At 41.1% G+C, this 21,098-nt stretch overlaps 1 protein-coding gene across 11 annotated transcripts in view; it reads right to left on the bottom strand.

Moving 5' to 3' along the window:
- The window catches only part of TLN2 (talin 2), a 491,250-nt gene that overhangs the window by 226,380 nt on the left and 243,772 nt on the right, over positions 1-21,098 (bottom strand). For 2 of the 11 annotated variants that reach the window (XM_077128096.1, XM_077128102.1), the window contains exon 3: positions 2,713-2,842. The exons of the other annotated variants lie outside the window; for them this stretch is intronic. The gene's annotated coding sequence lies outside the window, so the exon portion shown is untranslated. The remainder of the gene's footprint in view (positions 1-2,712; positions 2,843-21,098) is intronic. 11 annotated transcript variants of the gene reach the window in all.

Below are 21,098 nucleotides of genomic sequence, written 5' to 3'. Positions count from 1 at the left end.
AGAGTGCTATCTATAGTAAGCTCGCCATCTAGTAACTCTATAAATTTGTTCTATACAACTCTTATGTTCATCCTTATTAACTCATACAACATACGCTCTCTGGGAGCAAGACAGGTATCACGATGGGTTCCTGCCCTGGGATTTGTCAATAGATTCTGCTCTGGGATAAGCTATAGCAGCCTTGAGGCCTATAGAGTAAGGGTATTGTGCCAGGTTGAGTCACCATGTCTCAGTGGAGTCCTGGATCTCCCAGGAAAACTGACCACAATTCCCCAGATCTCTTTGTACCTTCAATCGATGACTCTCCACTTTGACCCACTGGACAACACTGCACCTAACTGGGGACGGCTGTACCATCAACCCCAATACTCTACCTTCTTATTATCTGTTCTCCTCTCAGAAGTTAATATACAGCATGCATCACATAACTGAATGTCAATGCAAAATGTGGGTACGTTCAAAGCTATTACTAATTTACATTTTCATCTCAACCCCTTGTGAACAATTCTGTTCTCTCAAAGAAACGCAAAGGAGAGAGACAGAAAGCCTTTTCTCCACCCTTTACCTGCTCCTCAGCAGTCGAGGGAGAAAGTAGCCGATCTGAAAGGTAAAAACCTATCACGCACTGGGGCACAGCCACCCAGAGGGGCCTCAAAAGTAAAGGCCAGGTTTTCACCTGCCTTGCTTAGATATACTGGGAATCATCTTGAACATTCAGACACCATATGGGGAGCAGACTGGGTACACAGAGGTGTCTTCTCTGTCAGCATCTAGGAAAGTGTGTCAGGACAACCCTCTACCAGGTGCCAGCTCTCTTTAATTCAAACAGGGGAGAGGAGTGGAGTAAGCAGGATGTCTCCTTTTGGTCTCATTTCCAGTCTAGCTTTACCAGAAAGCCACATTCTCAGGAAGTGGCTAGTCCTTCTTTAATAATTTTTCCCAGAAAGCAGAGCCTGAATAGCCTTAGCCTAGACTCCAACATCCACACCTTCTGAGAGCTACATCTAATATTAAACTCAGGGAAACCCGCAAGTAAACATAGCTGATGTGAATTTTAAATGGTGCTAGCATCTCACTTAGAAAAGGACGAGGATGGCCATGCTGCCCTTTGCAGCTAGAGTAAAGAGTACAGAAAACCAGAGAAGATTCACACTAGGATCACTCCCCTCTTTCACAGTAGCTAAAGAGGCCAGGACTATTGTTGAATACTTCAACTAGAAATAACCACCTTATTAGAAAGTCAAGTATTAGAGCACAGGAGAAATGATTAACCACCCACACTAGTATGAACTGAGCAGCATGCCAGGCAGGTCAATAAAAATTCCTTAGCCCACAGGGCCACTACTGGGTATTCTTGCCTGTTGCCAATACACCAGCAATGAGATCCACACACTGGCTTCGAGGACAGATTTGCCATTAGAGATCCTTCTCCCCCACTGGACTCTTGAGAGCAGGAACTGCAGCATTAGAGTCACCTTTGAATTATGAAGTCCAGTCATGGCATCCAGCACACAGTAGATGCTTAATAAATGCTTGTGGAATTCACATCTAATCCATGGGTAGTTTTAAGCAGATTTTTTTAAAAAATTAATCATCAGAAGATTAACAGAAGGCAAATGCCCATCACACCAAATTATTTCCACCTCTCAACACCCTACTCCAGTCTTACCATACAGAAACTTACTTTGACAGCTTACAAAATGAAGTTCTCTATCTTGGCAAATGACAAACTCAGAATAAAACCAAAGCCAAATAATTCTGGGGTTGGAAGCTCTGCAAGGGTAGGGATCACGTGCATGGCACATCATATAAGTACATGACACAGAGAAGGACTCAATGCATATTTAATGCATAAATGAGAAGGCAAATCAGCACCCAAAGAGAATACCTGTAATACAGAATACAGAATGACGGGAAAAGACCTTTGATATTGTTTTCCATTCTCAGATGAGGAAACTACAACTTTTAGATAACGAGACCTTTAGCAGGTCACACACTGCAGGAAAACATATCAGACCTTTCCACACCTCCACAATGAACAGAAAAAGCTATGCAATGATATGATTAGATATCTCCAAGGATCCCTCTGACTTACCCTCCCAACCCAAAAGAACTATTACTTCAGCCTGGCTCTGGTACCTGAAATTTCATCATTGAGTATATTGTTCAGTCATAAAGATTTGTTCCCACTTAAACCTTACTAAAAAAGTAGATATTGCCTTTATCACCTATCACTATGTTAGAACAATAAGTTTCAGAACCTTTCAGACAAATTAGCTAAGAGCTACCCTTTATTAAAGATGAGTTGTGATCAACAAGAAATTCTGAAGAGGGAAGAGTAGTGTACTGTAGACCACTCCAGAACCTTGGAAGTGCCAAGAGAAGGCAGGGAGCAGGAAGTGGGGAGAGAAGACCTGCTGAAAGGAAGGAGACCAGACACGTGTGCACTTCTCTACTTTACAATTTTGCTTAGAGCTGATTTTTTAATGCACACAGCATTTTGAAATGTATGGGCAATTATAGTCAAACTCTTCAGTCCAAGGGTCAGGGAGCCCCCTCTGTCACACAGCCTCATCTATCTACAACTCTTTTCCCATTTATATGATAAGAACAACTAAACTGATGTGTTTATAATCCTTGCAAAACTGCCACAAGTATTTTAGCCTGTGTGGGCTACCTCTGAAATTAACCACCCTCCTCACTGTTACTCACCCTTCAAGACCCACGATCAAGCTGTCTTCTAAACTATTCTTTCAAACTCATCCTAGCCAGCAGGGACTCTCTCCTCAACACACTCATCTGTGGCCCTGGTTCCAACATCGGCCCTCCTGGGCTGAAGTCACTACAGAAACAAACATGAGAGACTATCACCTAATATTCATTTAACACTTGAAAAGCACCCTGGCACTTTTACATATATCTTTTCATTTGATGTGCTCATCAGGCTAGAAAGTAAACTAGATTTTTTCTTTTTTTTTTGTAACCCCATTTTACAGATAAGGACAGAGAATTCAGAAGGATAAGTGAATTTCTGGCATGTGTGTGGAATATATTGTCATTTTCTGTTGGCCCCTAAGAAAGTCTGCTTTGGTTCTTCCAACAATGTCATCACTCATGTACAGTTGCCAGGAGCTGCATAAATCACATATCTTACTTTTCTTGGAGACTACCTGCCACTCCTTCTATTTTCCTCCTCTTACAAGTTAAAAAAGGAACAATGCTCCAAATTGAACTCAGATTTTGAATTCTTTTATACCCTTACTCATTCAAATGAGTAGGACCAGTTTACAAAAACAGATATAAAAAAAAACATAAAAAGTCAGGGACAAGAAAAAATAAAAGCGGAGGTCAAGACCAGGAAAAAGATGAGATTATTTATCATTCATCTGGATAACTGGACATAAACTCATCCTATTATTTGGTTTCTTAATGTGAGCCCTGGTGACACGTCTATAAGATTCCAGGAAAGCAGATTCTTTAGGCTATTCCTGAGGTTGATAAACATAAATTTTGTCATTAAGGAATACACTATTGTGACAGTTACAGATACACTAGCTTTTTTCTAAAAAAAAAAAAAAAAATAGAGCTTTATTGGAAAATGACCTTGCAAAACACCAGTATTTCCCAAGTCAAACCCAGAAGAATGTGTGAAAAGAACTGCATACAAGTTCCTTTTCAAGTCCCCTCTGTCATGCCAAATTTGATGGTAAGATAGCGTAGCCCCGAATGAAGAATATCTGCTAAAGCAGAGTGAATTTGGACTGTGAAGTGGCACGCAAACCTCCATTTTCATGTTTGTTTTCATATGAGAAACTGGAGAAATCCCCCACTCCCTAAGTGCTTCCTGTCACTGAAAGGATCTTCACCACCAGCCTCCAAGCAGTGACTCAAAAAGCAGCACACTCACAACATCATAAATCACTCACACGGGCAGACTGCAGGGTTTTGGCAAGGAGGAATTTTGAGGAAAAAAAAAGAAAATTAAAAATGCATTCTGGTCTACAGAGCAGAGAAAGTAAGGAGGCTGGCATCTCGTTCCTGCTCTCACAGCCTCTGCAGAACACTGAGCTCCACAGAGACAGTGCCAGAGCAAGTGTGAGCCAGGCGGGCACTAGGCGAATGCATCGCAGACAAAAAACAGCCATACATGGACATAGGAGACCCTAAGAAGCCGAGAGGCAAAATGTCATCATATGCATTCTTTGTGCAAACTTGCTGAGAAGAGCCCAGGAAGAAGTCCACAGATGCTTCAGTCAACTGTTCAGAGCTTTCTAAGAAGTGCTTGAGAGGTGGAAGACCATGTCTGCTGAAGAGAAAGGAACATCTGAAGACATGGTCAAGGCAGACAAAAACCCAATAAGAAAGAAAAATGAAAACCTATATTCCTCCTAAAAAGGAAATAAAAAAGAAGTTCAAGGACCCCAATGCACCCAAGAGGCCTCCTTTGGCCTTCTTGTTTTGTTTTGTTTTGAAAATCACCCCCAAATCAAAGGTGAACACCCTGGCCTATCCATTGGTGATGATGCAAAGAAAGTGGGAGAGGCGTGGAATAATACCGCTGCAAATGGCAAGCAGGACTATGAAAAGGCTGGTAAGCTGAAGGAGAAATACAAAAAGAATATGCATATGGGCTAAAGGAGAGCCAATGCAGCTAAAAAAAAAAAAAAGAGTCATCAAGTCTGAAAAAAGCAAGAAAAAGAAAAAGGAGGAGGGAGATGAAAAAGATGAGGAAGATGACAATGAGGAGGAACATGAAGACGGTGACAAGTGAGTTGGTTCTAATGCAGTTTTTCTCCTTGTCTAGAAAGCAGTTAACTCTCCTGCACACAATTCATTCCTTCTACAGAAAAAAACTGAAGGGTAAGATGTGCTTTTAAACTGCATTGTGTCTTTTTTTTGTACAGTTAACACACCACTGAATGTGTCTTTAGACAGCCCTGTCCTGGTGGTCTTTTCAAACCACTAACCTTGCCTGGTACAATACAGGGATTGTAAATTGGAATGGAAGTTTAAAGCAGGACTAGAAGGAAATGCATCAAAATGTAAGTAGTGCTTACCCTGGGGTGGGGTGAGGACGGTGGGGCATGAAAATCTGGATTCAGACTTTATCTCTCTCTCTCTATCTCTCTTTCTCTATCCATCTATATCTATCTATCTATGGATTATAGTTTTTTCATCTTCAGTTGTCTCTGATGCAGCCTATCCAAAACAATCATTGTTCTGTTAACTGAGTAGCATTGTGCAATTGAAAAAAAAATTTGCAGCTGTTTTGTTGACATTCTGAACACTTCTAAGTAAAACCTTTATTTATTTTTTTAAATTAAAACAAAACGCATTCTGGTCCCTTCTTTTGTATTAATCCATTCACCACAAATCAGAGGGGTATTTTCTGTTAGAGACCAACCTAAAAATCTGGGCTCTATTTTGAGAACTGAAATAAACCAAGGAACTTGACTAAATTCTACATTTCTGGAGACTTAGAGCCTAGCAGCACACCTTCAGAGGACCACATCCAGCATTCTCACACTAGATTAGGTTCTCCAAAGGATCCCTATTTCCTATGCCCATTCATTCTAGATTATCCCATTTTATATTTAAAATTTTGAATGTTTCAGTTAAACTGTAGCTTGTAGTATACTGATTCCAGACTGAGAAATCACCAAGATCAGCTGTCTACAGGAATATAAATCCTTGATGTAATTTCCCCCATTCTCCTGCATGTAAGTAGTAATAATAATTAATAAATGCATATGTTTTTTAATTTTAAATAAATAATAATAGCAGATAACATTTATAACTAAGTATGTGCCTGGGACTGATTCTAAGCACATTTGATGGGTCAAGTCACTGAATCATCCACCTAATTCCATGCAAAGGAGTTAGAGTCCATCAGCAGAGACCGTGGGCTAGGGCTCTGCTGATCCTAACGTGTGCCTATTAAAACCAAAGGAAACATGAAGAAATGAAGTGTTGTTTTAGGAGAACACTAAAATGGCTGGAACATTTATTATTAATAATGGTGTTCTTATTAACCCTATTTGCCCCGGATAAATCAGGCTTCAGAGAGGTTATGTCTGATGAATAACAGGCAAACACAGGAAGAACGAGAGTTTTCAATCTAGGTCTGTCTGAATCCAGACTTCTACGGCCCACCCCGTTACCCCACCCAAGGACCAGCACTATCGATGTTTTGATACATCTTCTCCTAGTCCTTATGCAAATTTTAGGTCATTGAGATGACACTCTATATTATTCTATATCCTAACATTTTCCCCATTCTAATTACATCATAATTACTTCCCGTAATACTGCAAGCTCTTTAAAAACATTGTTTTTAATGGATATATAATATTGCAATGCAAAGACCCATAATTTACTTGGCTGTATCTTTGATTTGTGTATATCAGCTACTTGCAAATTCTCAAATTATAAATAAGGCTGCAATGAAGATTTCGCTGTTTAAAACCTCCTCTGTTCTTTATTTCAGATTTTCTTAAACTAGATTTCCTTTTTTTTTTTAAGGAGCAACCCAGAAGATCTCAAGGCAAAAAGAAATAATGAAATCCGAATGTACCCATATCAGCAGTTTGATTTATGGGTTAACTAAATGAATATGCATTAACAACCGGGAAGGCCAATAATCAATCCAGGTTTTTATAGTTCAATCTACCTCCACAGAATGATCCTACTATCAGGGGGCTCAGGCTGAAAGGAACCATATTAAGAGACAGACTTGACAAAGGAATGAATGTGGGGAGGGGATCTGGCAATAAACCAGATGTACTGAAAAGAGGCAGAGCAAAGATAGATGTTAACATAAATTTTAAAATACACTGCAAACAGCAGAAATGACAAACAGAAGAAAGGGCTGAACCAGAATTTATTAGAGAAAATAGCATGGATGTGCATAGTAAATACAATGCTCTACCTTCTGTAAGCCCAAGTATCTAGAACTGCTAGCATATTGAACCAGAATTAATTAAATAGAAATGCTCTGATGGAGTATCATTTTCCTGTACTTCATAAAGTAAAACCAGATCAAAACTCTTGCCAATTAAATCGTGAGTTACAGATACGATTTACATTTCCCAATGACAAAAAAGAAAATCACATTTAAGCCTGTATCCATAAATATTACTTCATCCAGAGCACATGGGAGAAGCAAATATGGGAGGTGATATGAAACGATGACCTCTCCACAGCAAACTTTTCCTGAACAAACCTAAAGGATTAATGGAAAGCAGTGTCACATTTATCATACCTCCACAACCTGGACTTGTCTTGAAAAATAACTGCAAAACAAATATAAAACTTAAGATAAAGTTGGAAACATAACAGAAGAAATTCAGAGACCAGTCAAGAAAGAGAGGGACAAAGGAGAGGATTCTTAAAGAAATGGCAGGACTGAAGAATCTTCGACTTTGAACGTGCCCATGCCTCATCTATGGGAATTGCATTACATTTGCCAGTGTTAGATGTAAGATGTTGATACTCATGTTGTCCTTCAACAGAGCACCTAACTTGGGCTAAAATGGTTCGATTATTCTTTTAATAATACAATTTTTCATTATTGTATATGAACTTTGAGGCAACTAATGTCCCTTATTACCCCATATATCCTATCACTATTCCAATGTCTACTCTGAAGCCCCCCTCCACTTCCAAGATTCAAATGGGCAGCTAGTTGGCCCCATAATTCTGGGCCTTTGTTATTTGATTAATTACTTGGGCATCCCAGGAAGCTTTCCGATGATCCCCTGCCATGGTCCCCTCCCGAGATTGAACCCTTCCCAGACCCTGTCCCCAGCCCCTCCTGCCCCAGCCCACCCGCTTGCCTTGGTGCTCTAGCCCCTCATTGGGAGCAGATTGGGGCGAGCTGGAGGCCCGGGCTGGAGGGGCAGTGTTGCTGTTGATATTTTTTGTTCCATTGGCGTTGCTCTGTTGGATTTAATTTCAGTCTTCCTGATTCTTCCCTTCTGTAAAGTGTACATTACCAAGTTTCTTGTTTCTTTCATATATATATATTTCATATATATATTTCATATATATATATTTCATATATATATTTCATATATATATATTATATTATATATATATAAACTGTACTCTTTTTGCCTTTGTACATTTAGGCAAGAAGAGAAAAATAATCTTTTTACGAGACAATCACAGAAAAAAAATAATAATAGTTTTTCCAAGTATAGTTTTTTTGGCATGAGTTGACTAACAGTATAGTAAAAATCTGTGGGGAAATGATATATGAACATGTACACGCAGGCATAAATGTAGGTGGAGGTGTAGAAAAGGCACAGGCATATGTTTACATATATATTCTGCCCAAGGTCATAAAGGCAGTGAGTAAGGGGGGTGGGACTCCAGAGTCCACAGGCCTTCTACAACAAAAGTGCTCTGCACCACTCAATAAACCCATGCTTTTGATATTACAATGAGATGACTTAAGTTACGGAGAACCCATGGTTCTTCAGACAAATATGGAAGATACTATGCAAGAATTTTATTATAGTGGTGGAACCACAGCTTTTTTTGCATTGATTTCTTTTGGCTTTTATTAAAGTTTGTTCTTATAGTACACACTCCCCCCCCCAAATTAAGATATACATTTGACTACAACTCAAGACCACTCCCAATGACTGTTTCTAATGAAATTACAGAGCTTTTTCCCTTGTAAGATTATCCTCTCGATTGTATAACGAGACTGGAAGAAGCTCAGCTCTTTGTATATCAGGTAATTCCATAAAATATCTCATTCCTCAACTGAGTGATTTTCAAAATCTTCTGCAGAATCTCACCACATTTAACACAACCACATCAAGTTGTGAACATAAATATCTATGACACAAACATCTCATGAACACAGTGAAAATCAAGACTCACATTTCCCAGCAAGGGTGAAAGCAACAAAGGGGGTCGAAAATTGGTTAAACAATAACTATAAATCACTCATGCTGTAAAAGATACTACATGGAGTATTTCAGGAGAATAAATAAGATTGATCCTGCATTCAAGAGGCTTAAGTTCTCACAGCACACCTAGGACCCACACTCAGGAAGGACTTCTGAAGAAGTAGATATGATGCAAGGAGACAAGAATTCATTCCTAAGAAGAAGAGACAACTTTGGGATGAGTCCATTAGAACAGACCTCAAGCTAGAGGTGAGTTATAAGCTCAGTCTTAAAGGATACGGACCAGATTTGAATGAGGGAGAAGGGAAGTGTAATGGCATAAAAGAAATTATATTTGGTGCACCCCTTGCCTGCCTGGCTTAGTCATGCTTCCCTTGGCGCAACCACCCCAACTAGCATAATCACAACTAGCAGGGCCTGTATCTTTATACAGTTTGGATAAAAATCACACTCAGCTTCTCCAAACGGTTCTTGCCACTTCTCTGAAAATGGACCCCTGCCCTTTTGTGCTGCATCATTTACTTGAAAGGCCCATATCTCCATATGGACTGGATCGAAGTTGCCCTCAGCTTCTCCAAATGGCCCTTACTGCTTCTGCTTTTTGCACCCTATAGTTTGAAACTCCTGATTTCCATGATCCACAGGAAAACCCTACCCTTTCCCTCTCACATATGCTTCCAGGACTCACAAGTGCTCCCCACCCCCCACATCCATGGACCCTCACAGGAACCTACGTTAGGTAAGTCCTGCCCCCGCCACCCTCATTCTCCCAAGTTTCCCACTAGGGTCTCTGATCTAACAAAGCTGTCCTTTCATGCATTCTTGGCTGGCTGGCTAGCTGTATCTGTGCGTCATCACCCAACTTGCACAGAACATCCAAAACAGACAGTCAGATGAAGCAGCCAATCTGAGCAGCCATCCAGTGGCTAATCCTAGTTGAAGTCTCAGCTTGCCATCCCTTCTCCTCTCTCTAATAGTACTCACCATCCAGAACTCTGACCGCTGGGTCTCCAGGGCTCAGCTCAGAGCCCAGCAGGGCCTGAATGAGTAACCATACTGACCTGCTGCCAACATGTAACTAAATGACTACGAGCTCCTTTAGGGCCCACAACTATTTGTTATCCTCAGCACCTGACAATTTCTCAAGAAATATTTAATGAACAGGTAGATGCAAATGCTCCATCTGATTTATTTCCTTTTTATTATGGAGGAACAAGCATCAGAAAGAAAACCACAGCTCTGTTAAGAAATTAGGCTAGTTCCTTCAAGAGACCATACAATAAAGGTTTGTAAAGACTTATCTTAATAACACTGCCATCCATCAGCAATTTTAAAGCCTATTCTTGCCACTGTCTTAACTAATACTGAGACAAACCATGTAATAGAGAAAAGCAAAGGATTTGGAGTTAGAACACCTGGTAGTGCTACACTTAGGGCTGTGTGAACTCATGTTCTCTGAGCCTCAGCTTATACAAAACTCATATAAAATAGCATATAGAAAAGAACTCATTTGAAAAGTCTAATAGTATTAGCGACTGCTATCATTATTACTTAATATGTTCTGCTTGGATATAAACAGAAAAAAATACAAAATTCTAAAACGTAATCCATCCAAAAAAGATACAAAGTGACAGACATCAGGCTGGTGGAGAGGGTAGGAAGGATAATAGTTCTTCAGTAAGAACCAGCTCCTTAATATGCCCTGCTTGGGAGGTCATTTACTTTCTCCTTACACAGTGGCGGTCACTTATGACTCAGGTTTTAGAGGTTAAAAATAAAAACAAACCTCAAAACAGGGAGGTGAGGTGAGATTTTAATATTAAAATCTTAAGCAAAACTAAATTAAAAAAAGAAAAGAAATCAGAGGAACAGACAGCTGGGTTGCAATCCTGGGGCTGGTTCTCACTATGGCACCAAGCTGACTACTTTCAACGGAAACAATATACAAGATGCTTGTTTCCTAACAAAATGGTTGTTTCTTAATAAAGTCACCCATCTGCTTCTTTGGTCGCCCACATACGGTCACTGAGCACAGTCTCCTGGGCCAGGTGCTGCTCTCACAGAGAGGACTCCACTTCTGTCCTGTAGGAGCTCCCAATGGGTCACGGGGAGAAGATCAACCAGCAGTACTGGTGATGAGTGCTGCAGTAAGACCCTTAGTTGCTCTAATCAGAAAACCCATCCAAGATCTATGCATCTGAAGGATGAAGTCGGGGATCTAAGGATTCAGGTGGCTGGGAGTCCTTGAGAATCCTAAAGGGTTTGAAATTAATCTGGGTCCCTTTGAACCTTCCCAGGAAAAATCCAGGAGGGTATGATTCAGTCAAAAGAGGAATGGTCTCCCACACAAGTAAATCAAGAGCTGCATCACCTCAACCACATCCTACACGGTAGGCACAAGTCCCTTAGCATGTCCTCCATTGTTTGTTTGTAACACATGAAGACCAAAAACAGCTGCCTGAACTTTCCAGAAGGCCATGGGGAGAAATTAGACTTGTATGTAAGATGGTAGGGAGAGCATCAATAACTTCTAACCAGTATACACAGGGACTCTGTGGCCACACTCTCTTACCGGTGGTCCAGGGCTGCCCCCTCTGTGGGTGCCCACATTACCAAATCTTCTGACAATACTGGAGCCTATAGTTTTCACCATCATCACCATCATACATATTGGTGAGACTACTAAAAAATACCTTACCATAAGACTGTTAAACTTAAAAAAAAAAATCAGCAGATAAAAGCATGATTATTTGTGCTATAGAAGGCATCTTGACTTAAATAAGGATACATTGAGTGAGCTCTCTTAGGAATTCACATGCCGAGTCTCATAGTTGGCATAAGTTCCTCTTGTGACCCCAACCTTGTCTCTGGGTTCTCCACCAAGGTTGACCAATAAGGGTCCAGACATACAAGAGCTCAGTCTTCTCCACTAGTTTATGTATGCACATCTCAACTTTTTTAGGGTCATGATTGTTTTTTTATTTCAAAACGCCCTTTCAAAAAGATATCATTCACCCCAAAACTGCACTCATTTGCACTAATCAATTTTCCATTTTCTAGTCATTATTACTGATTAGCATGTACAATAACCACTACCTCCCCACTGGGCGGTTAGAACACCATCAAATAAAAGAGCACAGCCTTCCCTTATCCAGCCTACCTGACTTCAGAATTTCTGAAATACAGAAAATACACTCAAGGACCTCCACGCAAGGGAGCACTGCTTTGATTCATTGCCTTGTCCCTCTATCCCAGCCTACAACTTCCCGACTCAGAACTCTAAAAATGGCAACGTCACGCTTTCTGTACAGGCCTTCATCCTCACCAAGAAAGGTCGTTGAGCCCCTTCTGCAGCTGGATTCTGGGCTGTTTGGAGGGTCTGTGTCCATTATTGTGACCATCAAGCTGGGAACACAGGCAGAGGCATCCCAAACAGAATGGGAGAAATGAAGGGCAACAGTTAGGTTTAGGTGTCAACCTGACCATTTGTGGTGCCCAGTTATTCTGCTGCTGTGGCCTAAATCATCAGCATGTGAATTTCATCTATGGCTGATTACCTCTGCAGTTGGCTAGAGGGAGAGCCTTCCGCAATAAGTGAGGCTTCAAAGGAGAGGTCAGGAGAGAGACAAGCAGTTCAGCATAGTCCAGCAACCCAGCACCCCAGGCCATACTAACTCAGCGCTCAGAGCCAGCTCACACACAGACACTGGAGATACAGAAACGAAATGCCCAAAAGAAAGCCATTTGAACCCAGATGCCAGGAGCAAGGGCCAAAAGATGTTGCTCTATGCATTCCCAAATTAATAAATTTATAACTAAACAAACCCCATTTACAAAAGTCAGTCTAGAGAATTCCAGGAAGACAGTAGAATAGGATAGGTCGAGTTCACCCCTGCTCCAAGGAACAGCTACTGAAGTGACAGAAAAACAACCAGGACGGCAATTCCAGGGTATAAGTAACCTGAGAGGGTCTTTTCTACATCACATAGGGAGGGTCTGGTTGCAAAAGCTGAAAAATTCAGAAGCAAAGAACCGGAGGCCATCCGATAGGACAAAGAGCATCCCCAGCGCCCACAAGATTATACTGAGAGAGGAAGAAGGGGGGAGGGGGACAGGGGGACAGGGGACAGGGAAGAGGAAATCGGCCAAGCAGCATTCCTTGAAAGACCTACACCCATGCGCACAACCCCCACTCTGCAACCCACGACTCCAGCCACACCTGACACATTGAACCCCACGCCATACCCCCAATTGTGCTCCAAGCACCTCTATCCCGAACCCCCACCCACATAACACTACCACACCCTGCTCTACTCTTGTGTACACACCTGCCCCAGCCTGACCCACCTCTCCCTCACAAGCACAAAGTCTAGCCTCGCCCTTCCCGAGACCCACGCACCCACATCCACCCATCAACCCCCACCTTCCCTCCTCGCTGCCCCCTACAGATCATTACCTGAGCATCTGGGCTGCAGGTACTCACCGTCATATGTGGGTCACACCTGCCCCCAGTCCAAACAGCCACACAGCCTGCCCCATCACCCCCGAGGTCTAGAAACACGGACATCAGCATCCGACCCTAGACCCGTGCACGCACATGCGCACACCCATGTCCTGCTTGCCTCGGAACTCATTCATCTCCACACGTCCCTTTGACCCCAACCCCCGCCCATCTGGTCTCAAGCACACATACACTGCTGCCCAGCTGCCGCCCCCCCCCCCCCCATGCTCTGGCCAAACACAGAACAGCACATCCGGTCTACAACTGCCCCCACCACACAAAGATGCAACCCTGCCCCCTTGCCCCTGACCTCTGGGCACGCACCCAGCCATATCCTCCCTGCCTGGGAACCACACATCTGTGCCCTGACCTCTCAACCTCTGCATGCCAACCCCCTGCCTTGCACACATGCACACCTGAGCCCAACCCCCTTGCAAAAGACCCTGCTCCCACAACAGGCAGGTGCTCAAATGTATATCTCTGCCACATAGCCCTCACCCTGCACATGGATGTCACACTGCACACGGTGGCACCCCTGACCCAAAAGATTGCACATGTGTGCCTCCACCAGGGCCACACCCACCCATTCCTGACTGAAGTCCAGAAACCCCCAAGACTTGTGCCCCAACCCTGCACACACGTACATATAAATCCTGGACCCTCTGAACCTTTCCTCCTGCTCAAGGACACATCTGCACCCACCCTCCTGGCATTCCAACCTCTGTGCCCTATAACCCACACCCTGATACCCAGGAACCCCACATTCCAACCACCCAGACCCATCCTGCTTGCACATCGGCCCCATGCATCCACACAGCACCCCCATCTGCCCCCTGCCGTGCCTTGTTCCTGCACTCTGCCTAATCTGTACTCCACACACACAAACCCCATACCACACCTCCACAACCCCATACCCCACACCCCATGCTCGCAGACACCAGCGTAGCGTTCCAGATTTATGCCACAACCCACTACCACATTGTTGTGCTCCTCCCCAAATCCCAAACCTTGTGGCACACCAGTCCCGTAAATACAAAGCTTCAGATTAACGAAGGACATAAACTTCCAAAGTAACACCATCAAGATATTTGCATGCCTCAAAGACAATAGAAGATCATAAGCATATCATGTTGAAGACAGATACAGCCCAGTCTATGACCAAAATAAAACACCAGAGGAGACACTAACTTTGGAACAACTGATTGTAAATGCTTATATACTCCACTAAATAAAGTCAATGGGTTGGCTAATAACATAAAGGAGATAAAAAAAAAAAGACACTAGAAGATCATAAAGAGGAATTCAAAAGAATAAACAGAAAACTAGCAGATATCACAAAGATTAAAGATGCTGTAAACCAAATGAAAAATATACTAGACACACAACAGAAGATTGGAAGAAGCAAAAGGAAGAATAAGTGAACTAGAGGGCAGGGCAACTGATTTTCAATATGCAAAAGAAAAAATGGCAAAAAAGATGGAAAATTTTAAATTGGCTATCAAAGAAATGTTGGACAAAACAAAGTGCACAAATTTAAGGAGCACTGGTGACCCAGAAGGAGAAGATAAGAATAAAAGGCTAGGAAGATTAGTGGAGGATATAATAGGGGAAAATTCCCAAGCCTTATAAAAGACATAAATATGCAAAGAGAAGTCAAATGAACTCCAAATACAATAAATCTAAATACTCCAAGACACATGCAAATCAGTCTGTCAAATGTTAAAAAGAAAAAGTAAATCCTTATAGAGGCAAGAGATAAACAATCTACTGCATACAAGGGAAACCAAAAAGACCGAGTTCAGACTACTCAACTAGCACCCCAGAGGCGAGAAGGCAGTGGTATGATATATTCAAGATTCTGAAAGAGAAAGACTTTCAGCCAAGAATTCTGTCCCCAGTCAAACTGTCCTTCAAAACTGAGGGAGTGGGCAGACCATGGTAGCTCAGTAGGCAGAATTCTCGCCTACCATGCCAAACACCCGGGTTCAATTCCTGGTGCCTGCCCATGTTAAAAAAAAAAAAAAAGAGGGAGAGATTAAAATGTTCACAGAAAACAAATGCGAGAATTGGTCAACAAGAGACTGGCACTATAAGAAATACTAAAGGGAGTTGTGCCAACTGAAAAAAAACGACAGGAGAGGGAAGTCGGGAGGATGGCACAGAACTGAAGAGAGTCAGTAAGGGTAACTTAAAGGGTAAAAAGAGAAAGAGCAAAAAGAAAACACAGAGCTGACAAATAAAATTCAAAGGACAGGATGGTAGATTCAAGAAATGCCTTTACTGTGAGAACTCTGAATGTGAATGGACTAAACCTACCAATTAAAAGATACAGGTTGGCAGAATGGATCAGAAAATACAATCCAGCTATATGGAGCTTACAGGAGACTCATCTTAAACACAAGGATACAAATAGACTAACAGTGAAAGGATGCAAAAAAATGTTCCACGCAAGTTTTAATAAAAAGGAAGCGGGAGTAGACATACTAATATCAGGCAAAATAGACTTTAAATGTAAAGCCAGCATAAAAGACAAAGAAGGACACTGTATATTAATAAAAGGGATAATACATTAAGAACAAATAACACTCATAAATGTTTATGCTCCAACAATCAAGGAGCTCAAAAGTACATTAAGACACACATTGGCAAAACTGAAGGGAGTGATAAACATTTCAACAATAATAACAGGAAACTTCACTACACTAGTCTCCTCTAAAGATAGAGCAACCAGACAGAGGATTAACAAGGAACTAGAGAACTTAAGCAATTTGATAAATGAACTAGACCTAACAGACATATATAGGTTGTTACACCCCAAACCACCAGGATATACATTCTTCTCTAGTGCTCATGGAACATTCTGCAGCACAGGTCACATGATGAGCACACACAGGGTTTATAAATTTAAAAGCATCAAAATTATTCAAAGCACCATCTCTGATCACAATGGAATGAGGTTGGAAATCAATAACTACCAACAAATGAGAACTTTCAAAAATATATGTAGAATAAATAACACCCTCTTAAACAACCAGTGAGTCAAAGAAGAAATTGGGAGTGGAATTGGTAGCTCTCTGGAGACTAATGAAAACAAGAACACAGAGGACTGCTGGGCCAAGATGGTGGCTTAACAAAGTGCGCAATTTAGTTTGTCCTCCAGAACAACTACTAAATAACCAGAAACAGTACAAAAAAGCTCCTGGAACCACATCACTGACCGGACACACAGCGTACCCCAGTCTGGACCGGCTGTGAGCACCCCCAGAACCATGAGTTCCCCAAGCCGCTGCGGCTGGCGCCCCTCCCCCACAGGCTGCTTCCCAGAGGGGAAAGGAAAGGGACTTTACCAGCAGCAGGGGCTGAACCCAACCAAACCCCAACTGTGGAATTAATTAACAAATTCTGACTACTAAAAATAGGCCCCCAGCTCAGGTGAACCTGGTTAAAGTGGAGGTTGTTCATTTTTGCTCCAGCGCCAAAGGGGCAGGGCTGACAGAAAAAGAAAAAAAAAAGAAAACAGCGGTTTTTGTGGCTGTGTTTCTACAGAGGCTTGACTGCCTTTGGATACAGCGGCAGGACTTCTCAGGCTGCAACTGCCCCAGACATAGGCATAAACAAGCTCGTTTGAGGGGTTGTCTGGAGCCTGTGCCTTCCCCAGGGGATGGGTGAAGCCCAACTCAGGTGGAATCCCTCCCTCAAGGAATTCAGACACCAGGGCTTGGTAATTTGAAGCCATCAAATACAGCCTACAACCTGTCCTCTGTCTCCACCACACCCCCACCAGGGAGAGTCTGCCAAAGTTAAAGGTACAACATCATCTTATGCTGGTGGGACCTGCAGGCAGACGAGCACCACATTCTGGGCAGGATAGGAAAAACCAAGCCCAGAGACTTCACAGGAAAGTCTTTCAACCTGCTGGGTCTCACTCTCCAATGCAGGAGACTCTTTCTTCCTGATAGGAGGCCAGTTTGGTCTGGGTCTATAATACCTAGGTAGACTCTCCTAAGTGTGGCAGGGGGGAAAGGCACCACACAAGCAGGGCAAGAAACAAGAAAACAAGAACTGAAAAATTCTCCTATGTTAACAAATCTTAAGCTAGAGGTCCAGATAAAGCTGAACTGAATGACAAAGAACAGATAGACAAAAAATTCATCCAGCAAGAAAACCCTAGGTAAAAGAAGTGAAAGCAATCTCCAGAATAAACTAATTAAGGTAATTAAATGCCTAGACACCAGCAAAAAATTACAAATCACACTAGGAAAACTGAAGATATGGCCCAGTCAAAGGAACAAACCAACAATTCAAATGACATACAGGAACTGAAACAATTAATTCAGAATGTACAAACAGACATGGAAAACCTCATCAAAAACCAAATCAATGAACTGAGGGAGGATATACAGAAGGCAAGGAATGAACAAAAAGAAGAAATCGAAAGTCTGAAAAAACAAATCACAGAACTTAGGGAATGAAAGGCAAGGTAGGAGAGATGAAAAAAACAATGGAAACCTACAATGGTAGGTTTCAAGAGACAGAACATATAGGATTGGTGAACTGGAGGATGGAACATATGAAATCCAGCAAGAAAAAGAAAATATAGGGAAAAAAATGGGAAAATATGAGCAGGGACTCAGGGAATTGAAAGACAATATGAAGTGCATGAATATATATGTTGTGGGTGTCCCAGAGGAGAAGAGAAGGGAAAAGGAGGAGAAAAACTAATGGAGGAAATTATCACTGAAAATTTCCCAACTCTTATGAAAGACTTAAAATTACAGATCCAAGAAGTGCAGCATACCCAAAAGGGAATAGATCAAAATAGACATACTCCAAGACATTTACTAATCAGAATGTCAGAGGTCAAAGAGAAAGAGAGAATCTTGAAAGCAGCAAGAGAAAAGCAATCCATCACATACAAGGGAAGCCTAGTAAGATGATGTGTAGATCTCTAAGCAGAAATCATGGAGGCAAGAAGACAATGGGATGATATATTTAAATTACTAAAAGAGAAAAACTGCCAACGAAGAATTTTATATCCAGCAAAATTATCCTTCAAAAATGAGGGACAAATTAAAACATTTTCAGACAAAAAATCACTGACAGAATTTGTGACCAAGAGATCAGCTCTGCAAGAAATACTAAAGGGAGCACTAGAGACAGGTATGAAAAGACAGAAGAGAGAGGTGTGGAGAAGAGTGTAGAAAGGAAGACTATGAGTAAAGGTAAAAAGAAGGAAAATTAGATATGACATATAAAATCCAGAAGGCAAAATAGTAGAAGAAAGTACTACCCATGCAGTAATAACACTGAATGTTGATGGATTAAACTTCCCAATCACAAGACATAGACTGGCAAAACGGATTAAAAAACCGGACCCATCTATATGCTGTCTCTACTCGAAGGATATGAGGGCAAGGACACAAACGGACATTTGCACACCAATGTTTATAGCAGCATTATATTACAATTACCAAGAGATGGAAACAGCCAAAATGTCCATCAACAGACGAGTGGCTAAACAAGCTGGGGCATATACATAAGATGGAATATTATGCAGCTGTAAGACAGAATGAAGTATGTAACAACATGGATGGACCTTAAGGATATTTTGCTGAGTGTGATTAGACAAAAACAAAAGGACAAATACTGTATGGTCTCACTGATATGAAGTGACATTAGTGAATAAACTTGGAATATTTTGTTGGTAACAGAGACCATCAGGAGATAGAAATAGAGTAAGATATTGGGTAATTGGAGCTGAAGGGATACAGATTGTGCATTAGGACTGAATATAAAAACTCCAAAATGGACAACACAATATTACCTACCTGTAATACAATTATGTTAAAACACTGAAAGAAGCTGGATGTGAGAATGACAGAGGGAGGAGGGCTGGGGGCATAAATGAAATCACAAAGATAGATGATAAAGATTGAGATGGTATAATCTAGGAATGCCTAGAGTGTATAATGATAGTGACTAAATGTACAAATTTTTTAAATGTTTTTGCATGAGGAAGAACAAAAGAATGTCATTACTGAAGGGTGCTGAAAATAGATGGTAATTAATATTTAAAAATTTCAACTTATGTGTGAGACTAAAGTAAAAAATATTTATTTGGTACAAAATTTATATTTTGACTAGTGCATTTCCTAATATAACTTATGTAGATAGTTGGTCGAACACCATAAGTACATGGAACCTTGGGTAGGACATGAGATTTTGTTGGTTTGTCCAGGTGATTCCCCAATGAATCCCAGAGTGATTTGATCAGTGAGTGGAAAAGTATTTGCAAAGTTCCCTTCGGGGAATGGTGAGAATGGGGGAAAATTCAACGTCCCCAAGTTGAATTCTTGATATTCTCACAAGCACTGTGGACAACCAAAGCTATAGGCTGAGCCCCCAGTCTTGGGGTTTGTTCATATGAAACTTAACTCCACAGAGGATAGGTCAAGTCTGCTTAGAATTAGGCCTAAGAGTCACCCCAGGGGAACCTCTTTTGTTGCTCAGATGTGGCCTCTCTCTCCAGCCAACACAACAAGCAAACTCACCACCCTCCCACTGTCTACGTGGGACATGACTCCCAGGGGTGTGGACTTCCTGGCAATGTGGGACAGAAATCCTAGAATGAGCTGAGATTCAGTATTAAGGGATTGAGAAAATCTTCTCGACCAAAATGGGGAAGAGTGAAATGAGACAAAATAAGTGTCAATGGCTGAGAGATTCCAAACGGAGTCGAGAGGTTATCCTGGAGGTTATTTTTATGCATTAAATAGATATTACCTTGTTAACCAAGATATAATGGAGAGCTGGAGGGAACTGCCTGAAAATGTAGAGCTGTGTTCCAGTAGCCATGTTTCTTGAAGATGATCGTATAATGATATAGCTTTCACAATGTGACTGTGTGATTGTGAAAACCTTGTGTCTGATGCTCCTTTTATCTACCTTGTCAACAGACGAGTAGAACATATGGAATAAAAATAAATGATGGGGGAACAAATGTTAAAATAAATTTAGTTTGAAATGCTAGTGATCGGTGAAAGTGAGGGGTAAGGGGTACGGTATGTAAAATTTTTTTTTGTTTTCATTTTATTTTTCTGTTGTCTTTTTATTTCTTTTTCTGAATTGATGCAAATGTTCTAGGAAATGATCATGATGATGAATATGCAACTATGTGATGATATTGTGAATTACTGATTATATATGTAGAATGGAATGAACATATATTAAGAATGTTTGTGTTTCATTCTTGTAATTTTTTTAATTAATAAAAAATTTAAAAAAAAGAAAACAAGAATACAACATATCAGAACCTATGGGATGTGGCAAAAGCTGTGCTGAGAGGGAAATTTGTGTTTATTTAAAAAAAAAAAAAAAGAACAGCCAAAACAGGGCACTTAACTGCTCAGTGCAGGAACCTGAGAAAAAACAGCAAACTAATACCAAAGCAAATAGAAAAAGAGAAATATCAAAGATTAAAGCAGAGTTAAATGAATGGGAGAACAAAAGAACACTGAAAAAAAATCAATAAAACCAAAAATTGGTTCTCTGATAAAATCAATGGACCATAAGTAAGACTAACAAAGAAAAAGAGAGAGAATGCAAATAAAATCAGAAATGAGAGGGGGGTCATTACAAAAGACCCTGAAGAATTTTTTTTTTTTAATTATAAGAGG

This window comes from Tamandua tetradactyla, chromosome 14 (genome assembly GCF_023851605.1).
Source record: "Tamandua tetradactyla isolate mTamTet1 chromosome 14, mTamTet1.pri, whole genome shotgun sequence".
NCBI classification, from domain to species: Eukaryota; Metazoa; Chordata; class Mammalia; order Pilosa; family Myrmecophagidae; genus Tamandua; species Tamandua tetradactyla.
The sequence above is the reverse complement of the archived record's forward strand: the minus strand, read 5'-3'. Positions and strand labels throughout refer to the sequence as shown.